Below are 24193 nucleotides of genomic sequence, written 5' to 3' on the forward strand. Positions count from 1 at the left end.
AATGGATGTCTATGCCTGGATAACCACGACCATGAGCAATTATCATGGTAAGACTAAAAAAAAAAAAGAGAGAAAAGAACTGTATTTTCAAAAATTCAAATTTTAAGAAATTTGTGAGTATGATACAAAAAAAATGGACAGAAAGGAGATACACTCTGAGTGAAAGACAGCAGGTTTGGTAGAAGGAAGAATCCACAAGTTTAAATCATACATCTATTCAATTACCTAATTAATAGAAGTCAGATAATGTGTACCAATGGAACAGTGTGCTGTTCAAATAGATTCCTGTTAAAATGTTAACTAGTGCAAAGCTTACATTCCCTATTCATACCACTGCAGCAAGTCCAGAGAAAATAAACTAATTTCTTTTTTTTTTTTTTTCAGAATGTTTCTTGACAAAACAGACAAACAGGGCTGTATAATAGAGCAGGATAAGTAGGAAACTACAAAACAAAAATTATTTTGGAGACACCTGGGGGGCTCAGTCGGTTAAGCATCTGACTTCAGCTCAGGTCATGATCTCACAGTTCGTGGGTTCGAGTCCCATGTCAGGCTCTGTGTTGACAGCTCAGAGCCTGAAGCCGGCTTCAGATCCTGTGTCTCCTTCTCTCTCTGCCCCTCCCCTGCTCATTCTCTGTCTCTCTCTCTTAAAAAAATAAATATAAAAAATTAAAAAAATATATTTCAGATTTATGCAAGGCTTCCTGGAGTTGGGCAACTTTGGGGGGCTGGTTTTTTTTTTTGTCTGATTAGGTCTAAGTTCACCTAATAAAAGGAAACTTTCAGAACTATAGTGCAATAAAAATGATTTTTTAAAGTGAGTTTTCCATGAATCAAAAAGAATTGTTGACACTTGTTTTAGTTATTTGTTGTTAAATAACAAATTACCAGGAAAGTTAGTGCTTAATGCTAACAGCATTAGTTATTTAGCTTACATATCTCCAATTCCAGTAGGCATCTGTGAAGAGGACTCACCTCTGCTCCACGTGGCACCAGCTCAACTGGGGGACTACAGGATCACTTCCGAGGTGACTCCTTCATATGCCTGGCTACTGGCTGACAGTTCAGTCATGCAGCTGATGCCCTGAGCTTTGGATCTCTTCATGTGGACCTCTCTGCAAGCTGCTTCTGCCTGGGTTTCCTCACAGTGTGGTGACTGGCTTGATTGAATGTCCCAAGAGACTATACAAAGCAAAAAAATAAAAAAAATAAAAATAAATCACCTTTTATGATTTAGCATAGGAAATCACAAAGTGTTACTGTCACTGACAACCGGATTCCAAAATATTAAAAAATAGACCCCACTCCTCCATGAAGGCAGTATCAAAGTCAAGTTGTGAGACGAATCTGTAGAAAGAACATATTGTTGTAGTTACCACTGTAACAAGAGTGAATAAAGGAAAGAGATAAAAACTTTGCATAGAGCTGGTTTCATATGAAAACTTTTTTGATAACAATATTTGACACATTATTTTTTGTAAAACTGTAGACCGAAACATAGCAATAAAATAAAACAAATCTGAATTTATGGGCTCTGCAAAACTCAGAAAAAAATTAACTTGAGCAGAAGGTGAAAGGAACACCACCGCTTAAGAATACAACCTCGGCCAACCTTTTGATCATCTATAAACCCGAACTTCCTCATCTCTAAATTGGAGTTATTATATTATGACAGTTGGGACATACAATAAAATGTTTTATGTAAAGCAGAAAGTTATCAAATGCATTCAGACAACAATTATTTGCCTCCTTTCCTGTGCATTGCCTTTCTCTGGCTGTTACCACTGACCACTGAGGTCCACAATGTGATAAATTAAATAACAAATATTAAAAGAGATTATTTCTGGAATTATAGTCCACTGAGAAAATTCTAGATAGTAGGCTGTGGAGTGATATATTATAAATTGTCTTTGTTGTCTATTAACCAAATATTTCATTAGAAAGAAATCATTTAACAAGTTAAGTGCCATGTGGGTGTACTTTAGTCTTGGCTTAAATATTCAGAGGCAAAATGTTGTCTACCCAAGAAAAACACAATTAAGGAAGCCTTGGGGAACAGTAAAATTAAAAACAAAAATGGAAAACACCCTAGTCTACGTTCAGCAAAAGCAGGAAATGGGTTGTATGAAGGAAATAACCAGATGGGAGCATGGAAGACACTTAAAATACTAATAAAAAAATTAGAACCCACGAAGTCAGTGGGATCAGGATCAAGGTGCATTTCTAGAACATTATGAGCCGTCAAAATATTGAAATCTTTAAAATTAATTATTACTATTTAATCACAGTTAATCAAATAAATACAAATAAAGGTGAATGCAGAAAGACAAAGAAAGGAGCAAGAGGAATGATTAACGTTTGGGAAGATGGTAAGTAGGAGGGAAAGTTTGACACATGAAATCTATGCAATCTGGTCAAAAGGAAAACATGGCCAAGCATTTATTAATAATTGCTTATAAATATGTAAAGAGTTTCTAAAAGAATTTCTGCTTTTCCTTTGCTTTCCCTAAAATTTTAATAAAGGGGCTTAGCCAATGACAAACCTTCAAGTACAGTGGTTTTTAAGCACCCGAGACAAACTGTGAAATTAGGTTTACAGTCAGTCTAGAAAGGAAAGAGAAAACTTTTCACTTTGAAGTATTTATGTGTTTCTAGCCACAAATCACAAACTAGACTGATGACGACTACCAATATATGATATTCTAGAAGGTAGACTCCCATGGGAAAAAATGAATTACTCTGAAAAAATTACATATGGCCTGAACGTTTATGTAATGAAACAGATAAATGCCGTTCTGTTGAGAGTTCCTATGAGAATTCCTTTGATGGAGGAATTGATATTTAAAAGTCATCAATAATCTTGGCTGTTGTGAAGAAAGGCAGACAGTAAGGTGCCTAGAGTACAGGCAGTGAGCGGAATGGTTTTTGTGTTGCTTCTCAGCGGAAGGAGAAAGATGTGTGGGGGCGGGGAGGGTCGACCATGACACCAAGAGACTAAGCTCTGTGAGCCTGACCTTAACACACCTCTTCATCGGCACATTTTTAAAAACTTGATAATGGAATATCACTCAGCCTTGAAAAAGAAAGAAATCCTGTTATCTGCAACAACATGGAAACACCTGAAAGTCCTCATACTAATTGAATACTAAGTGGAATAAGCCGACAGAGACATAGATTGTATCCCTTATATTTGGTATCTAGAAAAAAAAAAAAGCCAAGTCATAGAAACAGAGAATAGGAAAGCATTTGCCAGAGACTGGAGGAGGGGGAAATGAGGAGTTTGTCAAAAGGTACAAATGTTTGGCTGTAAGATGAAGAAGGTCTGAGGTCTAATGTAAAACATGGTGACTATAGTTGGTAACGCTGGTATCTTATAACTGAAATCTGCTAATGGAGTAGAACTTACGTGTTCTCAAAAAAGATAAATATGTGAGACGAGGGTTCTGTTATTAAACTTGGAGGCAACCATTTCACAATGTTTATGTATATCAAACCATCACTCTGTACACTTCAAATGTCTTACAATTTTATTTATCAATTATGCTTTCGTAAAGCTGGAAAAAGAACTTTACAAAATGCTTGCTTAGAATAACCAGATTTCTTATGAAAACAGTTGAAAGAAGCTGAGATTTGCTTAGAATAACCAGACTTCTTATGAAAACAGTTGAAAGAAGCTGAGATTTGCATCTACTGTGCTGTGGGGATGGAGGTACTCAGTGAGGTGCTAAGTGCAGAGTGAGGTGGTGCAGTTAGTAAGGGGACAAGGGATTTTCTGCAGAAGATTTAAAGACGTTCATAAAACCAACTAAGTGGTTTGTCTGCTTTGATGAGCGATTCTGAACAACATAAAGTGACACAATACTCACCCTCGAAAAAAACTTTTTTTGTTGCTGCCCTAAGTTCTAAATCTAAACAATTATCCTTAGTACTGTTGAACTTAAATAATCTATGAAGAAGCTACAAATTTGCATGTGTCTTATCCTTATCTTTTAATAGGCATTGTGCTCTACATGGAAGTTAGTTTGGAGAAATCCTGATTAAACCAGCAGCCCGCAAAACATGCAGACTTGGCGTCATGTGTTTGTCTCAAGACTAAGAACTCGATTCTTATTTCCATTTGATCATCATTATGGTATCATTGTTCATTTCAAATTGACTGTTAAAAGAAGAAATATGTTGTATCAGAAGTGAGCTCAGATTTTCCCAAGCAATACGTACAAATTATAATTTGGAAGGGAATATATCATTTGAAAGTTGCTGGAATTGATACAAACAGATATGATAGTTTTACAATTTCCTGAATGTATTATGAAATGGGATTTTTATGGGTGTTTTCTTAACATTCTTATGTTTATAACTTTTCATAAAAGAAAAGGATATTAGGTAAAAAAAATAATGGAATTTAAATAAAGTATGTGCTTTAGTTAATAATAATGCATATATTAGTTCATTAGTTGTAATAAATGTACCATTTTTTGATGCTTATTCTTGTGAGTGAGAGAGAGAGGCACGAGCAGGGGAGGGGCAGAGAGAGAGAGAGACACAGAATCTGAAACAGGCTCCAGGCTCTGAGACGTCAGCACAGAGACCGACGTGGGGCTCCAGCTCATGAACCAAGCGATCATACCTGAGCCGAAGTCAAATGCTTAACTGACTGAGCCACCCAGGTGCCCCTATAAATGTACCATTCTAATGTAAGATGTTAATAGGGGAAACTCAGCATTAAAATTCATAATTTTTCTGTAAATCTAAAAATGTTCTAAAAAGTAAAGTTTAAACACTCTTAAAAATGTTCTAACAATTCATATGACCATTGCTGCGTGTGAAAGAAATATCTCTAAATTAAAATAAAAAATTGCTTTTGATCAATTATGAGCAAATATCAATGAAAAAATTGTCCTGCTGTCTATTGAACATGAACATACAAATAAAAATAATATCTATAAAGTCATTTCAATTTTTCAGAAGTTAGAGATTGAAAACAGATACTGTAATGTGATTATTTGCAGGCTAAAATGTGGTTATAAGTTTTTATTTCTTGTTTCAAAAAGTGCATCAGTATAGATAAAAATATTAGCCCATGATTTTCCCTTTCTGTACTGTTATATTTATTTTATTTTTAATGTATTTTTGCTGGCATACTTATACATATTTAACATATAATGAAGTACAATAACCAAGAATTTCCATTCTTTTTTCTGGCCATTAGTATTTTTTACCAAACTTCATGATTAGAACTGAAAATATTTTGTCTTGTAGAAAGAGAGTTTTACTAAAAAATTATCTACTTCAAATTGTACCAGTGGGTAGATCCAAACAGCATCAAGATAGAATAAATTCTGATGATTAGTAAAAATCTTGTCAAGGGTCATATTATGATCCCAGGGCCAGGAGAATTCAACTGTTACCTTGGTTACATACTCAAAATAACAACAACAAACCAACCAAAACAAAACAGAAATTGGGATGTGGGTATGTGTATAGAAACTAGGTATTTTATAGAGACACAAGAGTGACTCTTTTATATCTAGAAAAGGAAGTTTTCCTACTAGTTTGTTTCCAGCAACTATTCTTCTCAAATACATTGTCTCTTCATGTGGGACACTCGTTGTCAGGATTTGTTTTTTCCCATCCCAACACGCAGGATTATCGCCGTTTTAATGTCCAGGCAGAGGGGAAGGAGGACAGAAAAATCAAAACATGACCATAGGTATATATTGGAATTTCTGAAGTTCAGTATGTGGTGTAAATATGATCTCCCAGATGATTCATGGTTCTGAATAATCTACCCCCAGGGGGTATGACCCCATCTTCTTGCAATCCCAATTAACGGATGTTGACTGTTCATTGTATGATCATTGGGTTTCTCAATTGCATTCTTCCCATTAGCTCATCACATTATTGGTATCCTAGTCTATCTTTGGGGCTGGCTAATCTTCTGGCCATGCTGGATCTCTCTTCATCTCAGCTCAAAAACTTTATTAATAGTATTCATGATTCCTAAGTTCCAAACATCACTATCTCATACCACACACCACACTACCTGGCTTCACTTTTAGGATCTGTCCTCATTATCTCGTCTTTTGGTATTTACAATATTTGAGAAAGAGGAGGAGGAAGAAGAGTGTGGAGTTTATTCCCAAAAAGTTCAAAAGAAGAATCTGCAATTGTTCATCATTTTTGTTTTCATAACCAGGATTTGGTGTCATTCTTAGGTTTTAGACCACTGATTACACAGTCTCATTTTCCAAGCTTAGGAAATAAATAAAAATATAAATACAAAGATAGTTGATCAATTTTACACTCATATGGCTCTCAGATTTTCAAGGATAGTAAAAATTATTTACTATTTTGTCCTTTAAGAATATTCATATTTAGCTGATTGTATGTCCTTGTTTTCTGTACAATATATAATTATACCCTTTCAAATTCAATAAGAGTATATTGAAGTTCCTTTATAGCATCATATACTTAATGGATAAATTATTTGAGTCCTTCCCCACAAAGCCAGTTTTCCAATTTCTATTATTTTTATGACTCCTCTTGTGAGTGAATATTGTTATTGCAAAAATAAAACAGACAGCTAAGAGGATCAAGTTAGAGAAAAAAATAAGTCATCATCAAAGTCAGTAAATGCACTCAGGATCTCCCTCAGCCCCCACAAATGGGCCCATGCTTATTTCAGCATTTGGAGTAGCAAAGTGACTCTGGGTTCTGCCAAACATGGACACAATATGCTCTCCTCCAAACCCTATATGTTTCTTTCCCACTTAGTCTGTTCCCAACTTTCATGAACTATGTTCCAGAAGTCCATTAATTGAGTCTATTTGGATTTGTAATGCATTTTCCCAGAGAAAAGTGATGAGCGTATTTCCAGGCCTGCCCACAAACTCTATTTATTCACAGAATGTTAGAGCTAGAGGGACTTAAAAAATCATTTAATCTAACCATTTTAAAACCATAATTTGCTGAAATTATAACAGCTGCCCCCAGAGAGACTTTGGAGACCTTCTTGAGTTTGTTGAGGCTCCTCTGTGTCCTGACAGGGCCAGTTTATTTGTGGTTATAGAAGACAACATCCAAGGAGCTGTACCAAGAACTGTGGTTATCCTGGGAAAATCTTTGTGAAAGCAAGAACATTCTCTAGGTTTGGAGATCCATCAGGGAAGGAGCTCTAGCAGCAAAGCAAAGCACATCATTCCCTGAGGAGAAGTGTCTCACTAGGAAGCAGGAACTCTCAGTCTAGAATTTCTCTACATAAACAAGATTTATCTGTTTTATCATTACTTTCCTTTACTGAGTTGACTTTACATGGTAGTTTTCTTGAGCAGATGATGAAAGGAAGCATCATCTCAGTTAGCACCAAGACACTATACCCACTCAGGGAACTTGGAATGGCAGCAATGTCACAGAACACAGCTTGCACAATCTCACATTTATTTCCCAAATGCTTAGGCTTAGGATGATTTACCCTCTATAGACTCCATACAACATCAGGAAGAAATCAAACTTTATCCTTAGATGGTGGAATCCCAATGGAGCAAAATAACACTCATAAATTTCTTCTTCCTAGCAAGAAGGATCACAGAACAAGATTGTCCCACCTTTTCTTTTTAAAGCCATGTCCCTTTTTGTTAATTATCTAAAGAGAATCTCATCTTCTTAATCCCCATTAATTAACTAAAAAAAAATCTCATCTCCTTCACTTAGTTTTCCCTAAGATGACAAGGACCATCATAAAGACTTACTGTCCTAGGACTGATTAAGTTTTTGTTTGTTCTTTTGTTTGTTTTTGTGTTTTGTTTCGTTTGTGTAGAGAAAACAAAAACCCATAGTATTCTATTTGGTTGTCTATGAAATATTATGATATTATGATCACATAAATAGTGACTTTTTACTTCTTACTGGCGAAGCCAGATAATTATTCAGATATTTAACACAAACTCTGGAGTCAGACTCAAAATTTTGTACCACTAATTTAATACTTATAAACTTGGGAAAGTTACCAGATCATGCCAAGCCTTAGTTTTTACCACCAGTGAAATGGTGATAATAATAGCATTAAATTCATAGGGCAGTTTTAATAATTAAAAGAGTAGGAATACTCAGGGAGGAGGGCAGAGTAGGGGGATCCTGAGCTCACCTTATCCCACAAACACAATTAGTTAACACCCACATCATTGTAAGTAAACCAGAAAATGATCTGAAGACTGGCAGAATAGACTCTCCACAGCTAAATGTTGAGAAGAGGCCATATCAAAGAAGGTAGGATGGATAGAGACACAGTCAGGAGCAAAATGGACACACTAGACTGCCTGCAGGAGGAAAAGACACAGTGGGCATGGAGAGGTGGATGAGCAGACTTCCACACTAGGCACTGCAGGCATAAGGGACCCTCGTAGGGATGACAGATCCCCATAACAATTGACCTGGCTTTACAAATTCTTACAATCAGAGGGGCTTAGCAACTAGAACTTTAAAAATCAGTGGACTCAACTCTGTGAGAACCATAGGAAACTAAATTCCCACCCGGAAAGAGACAGCATAACAAACAGCCGTGCTGAGATAAAGCATAAAAGTAATTTGAAAAACACCTAGTGTATACAGGAAGGAGATTAATTTACTAACCTCAGAGTGTGTGCTGGATGAGCAGGGATCTTCAGGATACTTCTTCAAGAACAAAAGAGCTGGCAGATGCCATTTCCCTCCCATACCACCCCAGCCTACAAACCTGAACATCTATAGGAATCAGCTCAGTGCCAACACTCTCCTCCTAGCTTACTAACAGCATGCCCTGCCCCTGCACACTTCTGTAAGTCCATCCCCAACAACCTGGTCAGCCTTGAAGGAAATTTTCCCAGATAGCTGATGGTACCCTCCTGAAGCAGACCAGCATGGATCTTGAGGGCACTGTGCAACCCATTCCCAAGTTTTCTGTGGACCTACCCCCTCCAATCTGGGGTAAGCCTTGAAGGGAATATTCCCAGGCAGATCAGCATGGACCTTACTGGCACCACAAACCTCACGCCCTTGTTCTCCTGCAGATCTGTCCCCTCAATATGGCCTTGGCTAGAACCTATCCAAAGCCATGCCACAAACCTGGCAGTGTGCAAGCAGCCTGACAAGGGTCAGCACCATTCCAAAGTGACTTCTGCCCCAGGGAGAAAGGAAGATAACCACACACACCAGTCCCACTGCAGCCCTAGTAGTGGGCTAGGGGCAGACATCTGGTTAGACTATAGGCCCTGCCCACCAAAAAAGCTTCTCAGAAGACAACGCAAGGAAAGTACTCTGATGTTCTATGCTACTGCATCTCTGTCAAATATTTAGTCTGACTCAACTCAAGCCCAAGGTGGCCCTAGTTTAGCCCACTAACAAAACAGAGACCAAACCCAGCCCACAACATGCAAATAGAGCCATTGTAGATGACTGGACTGAAGGCAAATGTGGCTCAGCCACAAGAGTAGGGCATAGACAACACATATAGGAGACACCCTAGAAGTACAAAATTCTGATGAACAGGGGACATTGCACTGCAGGGCACTACAGATCATCTTCATCATAAGGCCACTACTTTCAAGAGCAGGAGATGTAGCTGACTTTCTTAACACATAAAAAGAGACACAGAGAGTTAGACAAAATGAGGAGACAGAGCAATATGTCCCAAATGAAAGAACAGGACAAAATCACAGCAAGAGAGCTAAATTAAATGGAGATAAATAATATGCTTGATAGGGAATTTAGAATAATGGTCATAAAGATACTCACTGGACTTGAGAAGAGAGTGGGGAACATTAGTGACACCCTTAACAGTGAAATAGAAAATATAAAAAAGAACCAATCAGAGATGAAGAGCTCAATAACTGTAATTAAAATTACACTAGATGGAATAAAGAGTAGACTAGAGGGAGCAAAAGAAAGGATGAGCAATCTGGAAGGCACAGTCATGGAAAACAATCAAGAACAGGAGAAAGAAAAAATAATGATAAAAAATGAAAATAAACTTAGGGAACTCAGTAACACCATAAAGCATAATAACATTCATATTATAGGGATCACAGGAAGAAAAGAGAGAGAAAAGGGGGAAGAAAATGTATTTGAAGAAAAAAAGAGCTGAAAACTTCCCAAGTCTGTGAAAAGAAACAGAAATCCAGATCCAGAAGGCACAGGAAGCTCCCAAGAAAATCAATCCAAGGAGGATCACACCAAAACATACAGTAATAAATAGAGAATTTTAAAAGCAGCAAGAGAAAAGAAAACAGTTACATACAAGGAAAACCCCATAAGTCTATCAGCTGATTTTTCAGGAGAAACTTGGCAGGCCAGAAGGGAACAACATGATATATTTAAAGTGCTAAAAGAAAAAAAACAAACAAACCCAAAACTTACAACCAGGAATACTCTAACCAGCAAGGCTACCATTCAGAATAGAAAAAGAGATAAGAGTTTCTCAGACAACCAAACATTAAAGGAATTAATTATCACTAAACTAGCCCTTCAAGGATTGTTAAAGGGGACTCATTTAGTGGAAAGGGAAGACCATACACAGGGGTAAGAAAATTAAGAAGCACAAAAGCAGTAAAATTAAGGGTATCTAGATCCTGAAAAACTTAACAGAAGACCATGGGGGAGGGGAAGGAAAAAAAAAAAAAGAGGTTAGAGAGGGAGGGAGCCAAAACGTAAGAGACTCTTAAAAACTGAGAACAAACTGAGGGTTGATGGGGGGTGGGAAGGAGGGGAGGGTGGGTGATGGGTATTGAGGAGGGCACCTGTTGGGATGAACACTGGGTGTTGTATGGAAACCAATTTGAGAATCAATTTCATATTTAAAAAAACATTAAAAAAATTAAGGGTATCTATAAAAATCAGGCAAGGGATTCGCAAAATAAAAGTATGTAAAGTATGACACCATGTAGCTAAAACGTGGAGGTGAGGAGGAGAGGAATAAAAGAATGAATTCAAATTTAACTGACCATCAACTTAATAGACACTGCTATATGCATAAGATGTTATATACAAACCGAATGGTAACCACAAACCAAAAACTGATAATAATTATGCAAAAAAATAAAAAATAGAGAAAGGAACCCAAGTAAGCAAACCATGAGAAACTAAACTAAGGCAAGCCAGCAGAACATGAGAAAATAGAGCAAGAGAAGAAAAGAACAGAGTAGAACTATGAAGACAACCATAAAATAAGTAACAAATGGCAATAAGTACATATCTATCAATAATTACTTTGGATGTAAATGGACTAAATTCTCCAATCAAGACATAGGGTAATGGAGTGGATTAAAAATAAGGACCATCTATATGCTGCCTATAGGAGACACTTTTCTGACCTAAAGACACATGCAGATTGAAAGTGAAGGTATGGAGAGGCATTTATCATGCAAGTGGAAGTGAAAAGAAAGCCAGTGTAGCACTACTTCCGCTGGAAAACATAAACCTTAAAATGAAAACTGTAACAAGAGACAAAGAACACTTTTAATCATAAAGAGAACAGCTTAACAAGAAGATATAACACCCAACATGGGAGCACCCAAATACATAAAGCAGCTAATAACAAACATAAAGAAAGTAATCAGTAGTAGTATTATAGCAGTAGGTAACTTTAAAACCCCACTTAAATCAATGGATAGATCATTTAAACAGAAAATCAACAAGGAAACATTGGCTTTGAATGACACTTTGGACCAGATGGATCTAATAGATATACTTAGAACATTCCATCCTAAAACAGCAGAATACACATTCTTTTCAAGTGTATATGGAACATTCTCCAAAAAGATCACATATTAATCCACAAAACAAGTCTCATAAAATTCAAAAAGACTGAAACCATACCATGCATCTTTACTGACCACAATACTATTAAGCTAGAAATCAACCACAAGAAAAAATCTGGAAATAACCCAAATACATGGAGGTTAAATAACATGCAACTAAACAATGAATGGGTCAACCAAGAAATAAAAGAGAAAAAAATACATGAAGATAAATTAAAAAGAAAACACAATGGTTCAAAACTTTTGGGATGCTGGGGCGCCTGGGTGGCGCAGTCGGTTAAGCGTCCGACTTCAGCCAGGTCACGATCTTGCGGTCCATGAGTTTGAGCCCCGTGTCAGGCTCTGGGCTGATGGCTCAGAGCCTGGAGCCTGTTTCCGATTCTGTGTCTCCCTCTCTCTCTGCCCCTCCCCCGTTCATGCTCTGTCTCTCTCTGTCCCAAAAATAAATAAACGTTGAAAAAAAAAAAGGATTTTGGGATGTTGCAAAAGCTGTTCTAAGAGGGAAGTATAGAGCAATACAGATCTACATCAAGAAGCAAGAAAAATCTCAAATAAACAAACTAATCTTACACCTAAAGGAGGCATAAGAAGAACAAACAAAACCTCAAACTAAAAGAGGAAGAGAATAATAAAGATTAGAGCATAAATAAATGAACTTGAAACTAAAAACAAAACAAAACAATAGAACAACAGATCAATGAAACCAGGAACTAGTTCTTTAAAAAGATCTGAAGAAAATGATAACCTTCAGCCAGACTCAAGGAGAAAGGGAGAGAGAGAGAGAGAGAGAGAGAGAGAGAGAGAAAAGACTCAAATAAACAAAATCAGAAGTAAAATAGGAGAAATAACAACAAATGCCACAGAAATACAAAGGATTATATGAGGATATTTAGAAAATTATATGTTAACAAATTGGACAACCTAGAAGCAATGGATAAATTCCTAGAAACATATAACCTCCTAAAACTGAACCAGGAAGAAATAGAAAGTTGAATCAATCAATTACCATTATGAAATTGAATCATCAATAGATAACACTCCCAACAAACAAAAGTCTCAGGACCAGACATTGTCACAGGTGAATTCTACCAAACATTTAAAGAAGAGTTAATACTTATTTTTTTCAAAGTATTTCAAAAAAGAAAAAAGCTTCTAAACTCTATGAGACCAGAATTATCCTGATACCAAAATCATATAAAGACACTACCAAGAAAAATTAATAAAATAAATTAATAAAATAAAATAAAATAATAAGAGAAAGAGAGAACTACCGGCCAATGTCCCTGATGAACACAGATGCAAAAATCCCCAACAAATAATTAGCAAACTGAATCCAACAATATATTTAAAAAATCATTTACCACAATCAAGTGGGACTTATTTTTGAGATGAAAATATGGTTCAATATTCACAAATCAATCAACATGATACATCACATCAACAAGAGAATGATAAAAACTATACGATCATTTCAATAGATGCAGAAAAACCATTTGACAAAGTATAACATGCATTCATGATAAAAACCCTCAACAAAGTAGGTTTAGAGGGAACATACCTCAACATAATAAAAGCTGTATATGAAAAACCCACAACTATCATTATACTCAATGGTGAAAAACTGGGAGCTTTTCCCTTAATATCAGGAACAAGACAAGGATGTCCACTGTCACCACTTTTATTCAACATAGTACCAGAAGTCCTAACCACAGCAATCGGTCACAACAACAAAAAAATAAAAACTTAAAAAAGATTAAAAAATAGAAGTCCAAGTTGGTAAGGAAGAAGTGAAACTTTAACTGTTTTCAGATGACATGATACTATATATACAAAATCCTAAATATCTACCAAAAACACTACTAAAATTGATAAATGTGACAGGAAGGTAGCAGGATACAAAATCAATATACAGAAACCCACTGAATTTCTATACACTAATAATGAAGTAGCAGAAAGAGAAACTAAGAAACCAATCCCATATAAATTGCACCGGAAATAATAAAATACTTAGGAATAAACTTAGGGAGGTGAAAGACTATACTCCAAAAACTATAAAACACTGATGAAAGAAACTGAACACAACACAAAGGGAAAAATATTCCAGGCTCATGGATTGGAAGAATAAATATTGTTAAAATGGCCATATTACTCAAAGCAATCTACAGATTTAATGCAATCCCTATCAAAATACGAACAGCAGTTTTTACAGAACTAGAACATATCATCCTAAAATTTGTTTGAAACCACAAAAGACCCTGAATAGTCAGAGAAATCTTGAAAAAGATGAACAAATCTGGAGGTATCACAATCACAGATATCAGGAGATACTACAAAGCTGTAGTAATCAAAGCAATATGGCACTGGGACAAAAGTAGATACAGACCAGTGGAACAGAATAGAGAGCCCAGAAATAAATTCACAATTATATGGTCAATTAATCTGTGGCAAGAAGACAAGAATATGCAATGGGAAAAAAGACAGTCTCTTCAACAAATAGTGTTGGAAAAACTGGACAGTTACATCCGAAAGAATGAAACTGGACCACTTTTTTACACCATACACAAAAATAAACTCAACATTGGTTAAAGACCTAAATATTAGACCTAAAACCATAAAAATCCTAGAAGAGAGCACAGGAAGTAATTTCTCCTGTATCAACCATAGCAACAGTTTTCTAGATATCTCCTAAGGCAAGGGCAACAAAAGCAAGAATAAACTTTTGGAAGTACATCAAAATGCAATGCTTTTGGACAGTGAAGGAAACAATCAACAATACTAAAAGACAACCTACTGAATTGAATGGGAGAAGATATTTGCAAATGACACATCTGATAAAGGGTTAGTATCCAAAGTATACAGAACTTATACAACTCAACACCAAAAACCAAATAGTTAAATTAAAAAATGGGCAGAAGAGACATGCCTAGGTGACTCAGTAAGTTAAGTGTCCAACTTCAGCTCAGGTTATGATCTCTCAGTTCATGGGTTCGAGCCCTGCATTGGGCTCTGTGCTGACAGCTTAGAGCCTGGAGCCTGCTTCAGTTTCTGTGTCTCCCCTTCTCTCTCTGCCCCTCCCCCCCTCAAAAATAAATAAAACATAAGAAAAATTTTTTAATGGGCAGAAGACATAAATGGACATTTCTCCAAAGAAGACATCCAGATGGCCAGCAGACACATGAAAAGATGGTCAACATCACTTATCATCAGGGGAATGCAAATCAATACCACAAGGAGATATCACCTCACACTTACCAGAATGGCTAAAATCAAAAACACAAGAAACAGCAACTGTTGATGTTGATGAGGATGTAGAGAAAAGGGAAGCCCTCTTCCATTGTTGGTGAGAATGCAAACTGGTGTAGCCACTGTGGAAAATAGTATGAAGGTTCCTCAAATATTAAAATTCGAGCTACCATAAGATCCAGTAATTCCACTACTGGGTATTTAGCCAAAGAATACAAAAACACTAATTTGAAAAGATATACGCACCCCTACGTTTACTGCAGCATTGTTTACAATAGCCAAATTAAGGCTGCAACTGACATGTCTATTGATAGATAAATGGATGAGGAAAGAATGGCATATATACAACGGAATATTAGTCATAACAACTTATGAAATTTGCAACAACATATATGGATCTAGAGGGTAATGCTAAGCCAAATAATTCAGTCAGAGAAAGACAAGTACTATAAGATTTCACTCATATGTAGAATTTAAGAAACAAAACAAATAAACACAAAGGGGGAAACAAGAGAGAAAGGCCAAGAAACACTTTTAACTATAGAAAACAAACTGGTCGTTATCAGAGGGGAGGTGGGTGGAAGGATGGGTGAAACAAATGCTAGGGATTTAAGAGTACACTAACGATGAGCACCGAGTCATGTATAGAATTGTCGAATCACTATTCGACACTACACCTGAAACTAATATAACACTGTATGTTAACTATACTGGAATATTTATAAGATGGTTAACTTTCAAAAGAAACATTAATTATTACTTATTATTTGTTAAAAAAATTAGAAAAGTAATGTATCTAAATGGGCTGACACAATAACTGGCACCAGAACAAATATTCAGAGAATGTGCAGTCTTTACAGTTGTTAATATTGTTATTTATGTCATTAGTTTTGTTTTAAATCCAACATAATTTTTTTCGATCACTTGGCTTCTACATGCTTTGCGATAACTGTGTAAGTTTTAGTCTTATTTACATAAAACAATCTTTCCTAATTTACTACAAGTATCTTTAAAAAAATTTTTTTTAATGTTTATTTAATTTTGAGAGACAGACAGAGCTTGAGCAGTGGAAGGGCAGAGAGAGAATCCAAAGCAGGCTCCAGGCTCCAAGTTGTCAGCACAGAGCTCGATGTGGGGCTCAAACTCATAAACTGTGAGATCACGACCTGGGCCAAAGTCAGACACTTAACCAACTGAGCCACCCAGGTGGCCAAGTACCTTTTATTTTTTTTTAAAAATTGTTTTCCTTTAAGAGTTATTTTGGCAGTATTCACTCATGTTTCCAATTTGTTTTAATAATTCTGAAGGCAGGCACCCTCTTCTTCTTTCCCCTATTTTCCATTCAGTGTGATATTGCGTGAACACAGGCTATGTCATGATCGACAACAAACACATAAATGTTTGATATCAATTCCTGGAACTTTTCACTACCCAACAGATTCATAAAGGGTAAGCACCATGCTTTATTATTTTCTTTTCCTTTCCATTCTTCCATCCACGAAATGCGAGTAAACTCTCCAACTAATAGATCATCACTTAACACATTGAACTAAGTAATTTGGAATTTTTGCCATTAACTACCCATCATCAATATAATTGTCTATTTATTTTTGTCGTCTATTGTCTTCCCCCTCCAACTAATTGATAAAGATGTTAAGGATATTGAATTTGAAGTGAAGATATATTACTTCTGTCGCTACAGATTTGTCACTACATTGTAAAGTTATTTTTCCTTCAAGTCAAATATCACAGAACATAAGGACACACACAGTAGCCTGGAATTTAATTTTCTGAGACTGTTGACACTGGGCTGTGAATGTCATCCAAATAGGACATTTTGTACTGTCCACTGGAACATAGTGAGACTGAAATTTAAAAGGCTGAAGAATCTCACTAAACATGTTACTGTCTTAAATAATTGGTGTTATTTTTCCTAGTATGCCCTTCCCCAAAAAATGACTATAAAAGATATGTCAAGGCACATCAAGTCGCGATCACACAGTGTTTCTTGATTTTGTTAAGTAAACTGAAAATAAAATCTGGTAGAAAGATTTTAACAAGATATGTAGGAAGTAGGGATCTTAGATGCTTTCCAGACTTCTGATTTGTCTGTAATTTTTATGACCTTTCCTATTTTTCACTATCAAATACACGTTTTTAATAATAACAAGGCACAACTAATTGACTTCCATTGCAAGAACATTGGAACATTACTCATCATTTAAGAATAAAAATGAGTAACATATTCCTTTTATTAAAGTCTATACACTTTTTAAATTTATGGGTTTAGTTCCCTTGAGGAAATGTTGTGTTTGCCAATTTAAAGAGCAGCATTGCTGTAACTTTTCCTATTTATATTTGCTTTGTCAAAAATACTGTTTTTATCATTTTCTAAATGAAAATCCAATAGGAAAACCACTTTCTAGAATATCTAATACTCGTTTTTATTAAAAAGCTATATGTGTCATCATTTGTTTATCTATTTGCTTGTTTCCTGCCCTTGTTATAGTTCCTGGCCTTCATTGACTTTGGACTCTAGATCATTTGATGTGCTTTGGCATATGAGCAGATGTGACATTTGCCACTGTCAGAGCTAAACAAAGCCAGACACTAGTTAAAGTGATGAAGATAGATTTTATTCAATAATAAACTCTTGCAATAGGAAAAGGGGCCCAGCATGAACTGAATTCTGCTTTGTGCAGAGGCGACTGGGTATTTTAAAAGGAGAACGTGGGAGCAGGGAGCGAGGATGGCAGAGACATTAGCAGTCAGGTAGTTTCCAGTTTTGTGGAAACACAAAATGTGGGAAGGGGAGTCGGTTAATGTGACCAGGCCTCTGTGTTTGTTCATTGGTACTTAGTTGGAGAGGAAACACATTTTTGCATCTTTATGACAGGAGGCAGCAGTGTTAGAAATTAAGCCCTTACCTTCCCTCAGAAGCTGGGAGCTGGAGTTATCTCCCTAAATGTTTGCATTACAAAGAGATAGCTCTAGGGGTGCCTGGGTGGCTCAGTCAGTTAAGTGTCTGACTTCAGCTCAGGTCATGATCTCTCAGTTTGTGAGTTCGAGCCCTGTGCTGCCAGCTCAGACCCTGGAACCTGCTTCAGATTCTGTGTCTCCCTCTCTCTCTGCCCCTCCCCTATTCATGCTCTGTCTCTCTATGTCTCTCAATAATAAATAAGTGTTTAAAAAAATAATAAAAAAAAAAAACCGAAGAGATACCTCTAGGTCTCAGGTCCTTGAGGAGATGGCTCTGGTTGGTAGAAGAGTTAAATCTCAAAGAGAGAGAGGAAGGATTTAAAATTGCAAGCTTTCTCAACTGACTGTTCTAAGAGGGGGTTCAGGAGGCTGCCTATCACCAGGTTTAGGCTGGAACAAACTGTAAATTCTCCTGGCAAGACTGAGCTTTCTCAGGCAAGCATTTCAGGAGGGGCTGGGGTCTTCTTAGGGGTGGGAACTTGAGCTACTAGAAACTATGCTTGTGTTTGTTCAAGTTTCCTGGGGGGGACAGGCCAGGGTGGGGGTGAGGCAGGGTGCAAAATCATTTGTGCTGAGAAGCTGATGTGTTTTGTTTTGTTTTTTTTAATAGCACAAGATTGAGGTCTGGTAGAGAAAGGGCTCAAGGGATCCTGACCAGAGTTTGATCAAAGAGAGAGTTTTTGTCACCACAGTGACCAAAAAAAAAGCTTTAAATACCACAGAATGATTTGTATGCTCTTGCATTGTCATTCCATGACAATAATGGTTATCCCCAAAAGTAGCTACTGAAAGATATATGGAGCTAAATCAAGCCCAACAAAATTCAACAGAGCTCAGAAAAGCCTACTGGTAGATCTAAACAGCATTCAACAGAGTTCAAAAAGTTGTAAGAAGCAAAACAGAGTCCAGTGGAGGCCAAAATAGGGGCATATAATCACAGCAAGAAATAATGCTGTTTCCCATAAGCCACCAACATTGAAGTTGTTTACTGCTGTGGCAAAGCTGACTGATACACCATGGATCATCATCCCAGCTGTTTATTCATCTCATCCTTCCTCCTCTTTATTCAGCCATGGAAGGTAAACTACATCTATTCATTCCCAAATAGGTTCATAAAACAAAGAAGATACAACTGTAATTAGGTGAGGTCTACTTGCTTCTTAACTTTCCCAAGTAATGCATAAAATACAAAAAGAAAGGGGATGGGGTATCTCTTTCATCCGTATTATGGAGAATGTTTTCATTTACAAAAAGTAAAGCTTTTGATTCCTTAAGCTTAGAAAACTGTCATCAGCAGCAGTTGTTAATCAGAACATATCCAAACTCCTTATTGTAACAGGTAAGATTCTTCATAAGCTGGCCCAAACCTATACTTCTTTCTGTTCTAGTGGTATAGAACTACCCACCTCTCCCTGAATGTTTTTTCTTGTTGGTGAACGTTGCACATACTGTTCCCTCTGCCAAGCATACCTGCCATTACATTTCTCTATGTAGTGAATTCCCATTTCTCTATGAGTTCCAGGCCAAATGTACCCTCTTTTATGAAACTTTTCTCAGTGTAGCTGTTCCCCAATGTCCCAATCACTCTTTCATATTCATCAAATTCTACCTCAACTTCAAGATCTAGTATAACTTTAAGTGTTTCCAACGGCCATGTGTTTGTTCAAGTTTCCTAGTAGGGAAGCACTCATCCAATAGCCTAGTTTTACACTTCTTTGACTTCCTTAGCCTCAGTGTTTTTCACACCTATTCTACGTCACCCACCCATATCAAAGGCATCAAGAGAAATCGTTTCACCTCTGAAATATTAAGTTCTATGCCTTTTTGCTGATTACAACTGCCTCCTCTAAATCTTTTTCCCAATGTGACAATTTTTCAGTCTTATCAAGTATTGACCCTTTTTTTGATCATTCCATCAGCACTGTCCTACCCAGCCTCAACCTCAAGGGATAGCTCATCAGGGAAACGCTTGCTTTAACCTGCAACTGCTTTTATTCAGACACACATACCCTGTAGAACTTCAACCAGTAATGCAGTAATTTTCATCATTTTATACTAATCTAACATTCTGAGGATTTTAAAAGAAAAACCACAAACTTTTTTCTTTCTTTCTTTCTTTCTTTCTTTCTTTCTTTCTTTCTTTCTTTCCTTCTTCCTTTCTACCTAGTATACTCTTAGCTTCAGGTAATGAAAAAGCTAAATGAAAATGCTTTAAACAATAAGGGTGTTTATTTTCTCATGTAACAAGAAATCCAAAAGAATTGGGCTTCCAATGTTGATTTATTAGATTGTTATCTTGGTGTGGTCTTTGGGCTTATGCGTCTAACATTGAAAAATTGCTGCTGCAGTCCCATGCATCACTCATAGAACAATATTCAGACCAAGAAGATAGGAGTTTATTCCTATTCATTTGTTTGAATAAGATGAAAGCATCTCTGAAAGTCCTCTTAGTGTGTTTCCCCTAAGCTTTTGTTGGCCAGATTTGGGCCATAAGCCATGGACAGAAAGGCAGAAGAGAAAGTAAGGATTTTAGTAGGAGTTTGGATTTGTCCCCAAGCATTGACTGGCTTCCAGGATTTCCTAGACATTAATAATGTTGCTTATAAATGCATAGTCCCCATTTCAGCTGGACTTTCAGTATTGCTTGACAATATGCCTCCTAGTCCCAGTGCTTCTCAAACTCTAATGTCCACACAAATCACCTGGGAATATTTAGAAATGAAGATTTGATTCAGTAGGTAGGGTCCTGAAATATGCATCTCGATTAAGCTACTAGGAGATGCCCAAAGCCACCTGATTGCTTGCTACACTTGGAGTCACAAGACTGTTCCCTTCTTCCTTTCAAATATTTGTCATCACTCTTCATTAGCCTAACACCATCCCTATAACTCTCAGGAAATGACTTCATTCCCTATATCACAGATAAAATGGACCCCATAAGGTAGTGAACCCTTAATTCAAGAGGTCATATTGTATGAACATCAAAAGAATGGCCTTTAGCATTAAAGAGCTGAGGTTTCCAACTCCAGTTATACTATTTCCTCCCCTATAATAATTTTCATTATCTTTAACCTTTCTGAGACCCAAATTCTTAACGTATAAAAATGAAAATATTAATGCCAAACTCTTGGGGCTTTTGATGATTGAAATCATGTGGGTACATCTTATTTCAGTTTCTTGGTTACAAACAAAAAAAACAATTTAACTTAGAAAAAAAATTGAAAGAAAATATATTAAGTAGTGTATTGGTTAGTATTAGTTTTGAGTGTAAGAGAAAAAAAGCCCAAAATAACAGATGAGCAACTCACTACCATCTCCTATTCAAGGGTTTGGAGATATCCTGTCCAGGTTGGTATGGCCCTCTGTAGTGACGGACTCAGGCTGGGATACATCTAGTTGTTGAGAATATACGTTTCAAGCATATGCTTGGAAATGGAGGTGGGCTCACTATGCTATTGGGCTTCCTGTGAGATGGAATGAAATTAAAACTACTGAGTCAGCCCAGATCTGACTCCCAGTCTGGACTCAATGAAACCTGAAAGGTCTGCTAATTTTCTTTTGCCCAGTTTATATTTATCTGATAAATGAATCTAGGTATATTAGAGAACAGTAAGAAGACAATTTACCAAAAGTACCTGCCTCAAAGTTACACAACTTTTTCATTCAAGTGATGCTAGATCTGAATTTGGGGTTAGACGTGTTGACTTTATACCATGATGGCTCAAATTAAGCCTCTCAGGGCCAGACCTAGAGTCCTTTTAGTTACATAAATCAAATGTAACATAGTGAGTCGCACATAAAGTTTCATCCTGCGTTCAGATCTTTCTAATTACTAGTACACACTTTATGTCTACTTTGATAAACATAGACCATCTGCTGTCTGGAAGTTTCTAGGAGTTTAGAACTGCCATCAGTCTCTGCCAACTTGAGATTCTCTCATTTCTACTGAAATGTGGGAACAGATTTCAGTAGCACTCACTTTGTGCATGCTTATAAACAGCAGAAAACTATCAAAAATATTGCTTTTCAAATCTGCAAATGTTCCACTGACCTATATTGCTATCACACACAAATTACAGACACGCACACAAACATAACCATATAAATAAAGGAGAAGTACATATGAGGTATATGTTGTATCAATCTACAACAAATTAGATAATAAAATAGTCCTTTACAATAGCTTGGGAAATTCTACTAATGCATCTATGTATCTCGTAAGGGTCCATGAAATTCCGGTTATAAAACTTTGAGAAGAAAATCAAACACTAACAAATGTGATTTAAGCATGTGTATATTTCTTTGTTTCAAGTGTAGTGTTCTCTCATCATTTGTGTATTTAACATTCTGTATTTCAGCTATATATAACCAACCCAGAGGTTTCTTGGCCTGCGGTATTTTGCCATTTTGCAGGGTCAACCGCTTGAATTTTGCTTTGAGGCTGGTATATCCAAGTGAGTCACTGGCTCATAATTAAGCCTTGTCTGACCCAATATCTATCACACTTATACAATTTATAGTAGAAATTTTATATTGCCACTGTATTAAGCAATATCTGAATTTCTCATGAGGTTCTTTCAAATGCTTTTAAAGGTCAACATTAATTAAACAATCATTATAGTCAACATTAAGTAAACATTATAATGGAAAGAGAAAGATATCTAAATAATGTCAAATATATAACAGCAAGAATAACAAAGTACATATATACATGTACACTCAAGAAAATGAGAAGATAAGTCACAGACTAGAAAAAATATTTGCAAAAGACATATCTGATAAAGGACTGTTATTCAAAATATACAAAGAACTCTTAAAGCTCAATAATAATAAAATGAACAACTTGATTAAAATATGGGCAAAGATCTGAACAGACACCTCAGCAAAGAAGATATACAGATGGCAAATAAACATATGAAAGCGTGTTAAAGATCATATGCAATTAAGAAATTGCAAATTAAAATGAGATGCCCTGTACCTCTATTAAAGTAGCAAAAATCCAAAATACCGACAACATTAAATGTTGGCAAGGACGCAAAGCAAAAGAAATTCTCATTCATTGTTGGTGAGAATGCAAAATGGTACAGCCACTTTGGAAGAAAGTTTGGCAGTTTCTTGCAAAACCAACCATACTTTTACCATAAAATTCAGCAATTGTACTCGTTGGTATTTACCCAAAGGAGTTGAACAGTTATATCCACACACAAAACTTGTATATGGATATTTATGGAAGCTTTATTCACAATTACCAAAAGTTAGAAGCAACACAGACATCTTTTAATAGGTGAATGGATTAGGTGGTACAATTCAGCGAGAGAGTGGAATGTTTTTCAGCCCTAAAGAGAAATGAGCCATCAAGACATGAAAAAACATAGAAGACCCATAGAACTACGTGGAAAAAGCCCATCTGAGGAAGCTACATATTGTCTGATATCAATTATATGATACTCTAGAAAAGGCAAAACTATGAAGACAGTAAAAAGATTAATGGTAAGGAAGTGGTGGTGGAGGGAGGGATGAATTGGCCAAGCAGAGGATTTTTTAGGCCAGTGAAACTAGTTTGTATGATACTATAATGGTAAATAGGTGTCATACATTTGTCAAAAGCTATAGAATGCACATAGAGTGAGCTCTAATGTGAACTATGGGATGTGGGTGATAATGATGTGACCATAGAGGTTCATAGATTGGAACAAATGTACCACTGTTGTGTGGGATGTTGACAGTGGGGAAGACTGTGCCTCTATAGGGGCAGGGAGTATATAGGAACTCTCAGCATTCTGCTTACTTTTGCTATCAACCTGAAAAATAAAGCCAATTAAGAGAAAAAGATACACATGCAGAATTTATTCATAATCAACTTACAAGCACTTTAATAATTTTACAGTTTAGAATAATAATTACAAAGAAACCTTAAAATGGCATTGTATTTATTAGGATGAGGTCATGAGAATAGACATATCATCCATTGTTGTGTAAAAAGCATGCTGCTTATAACCAATTAATTGGCAAGACATTCTCTAGAAATGGGCCTGATCAATTCAACATGGAACATTTATCCAGTAATGTGTTCCCTCGCAAAGTCATATGTTTACCAAAGATTAAAGACTCTACTACAATGCCAAAGGTTTTGTTTCAATTAAAATGTTTTAATGCTAGTAATTCCATAACTCGCTCAGAAA

The 24193-nt window shown here is 36.3% G+C and overlaps 1 long non-coding RNA gene across 1 annotated transcript in view; it reads right to left on the reverse strand.

Annotated features, from left to right (window-relative positions):
• Nucleotides 1-838: 838 nt before the first annotated feature.
• Nucleotides 839-24193, reverse strand: part of LOC128311319 (uncharacterized) — a 125528-nt gene continuing 102173 nt past the window's right edge. Inside the window, exon 3 of the long non-coding RNA XR_008289691.1 lies at nt 839-1182. This is a non-coding gene — a long non-coding RNA (uncharacterized LOC128311319). The remainder of the gene's footprint in view (nt 1183-24193) is intronic.

Source organism: Acinonyx jubatus, chromosome A1, assembly GCF_027475565.1.
Source record: "Acinonyx jubatus isolate Ajub_Pintada_27869175 chromosome A1, VMU_Ajub_asm_v1.0, whole genome shotgun sequence".
Taxonomy (NCBI): Eukaryota; Metazoa; Chordata; class Mammalia; order Carnivora; family Felidae; genus Acinonyx; species Acinonyx jubatus.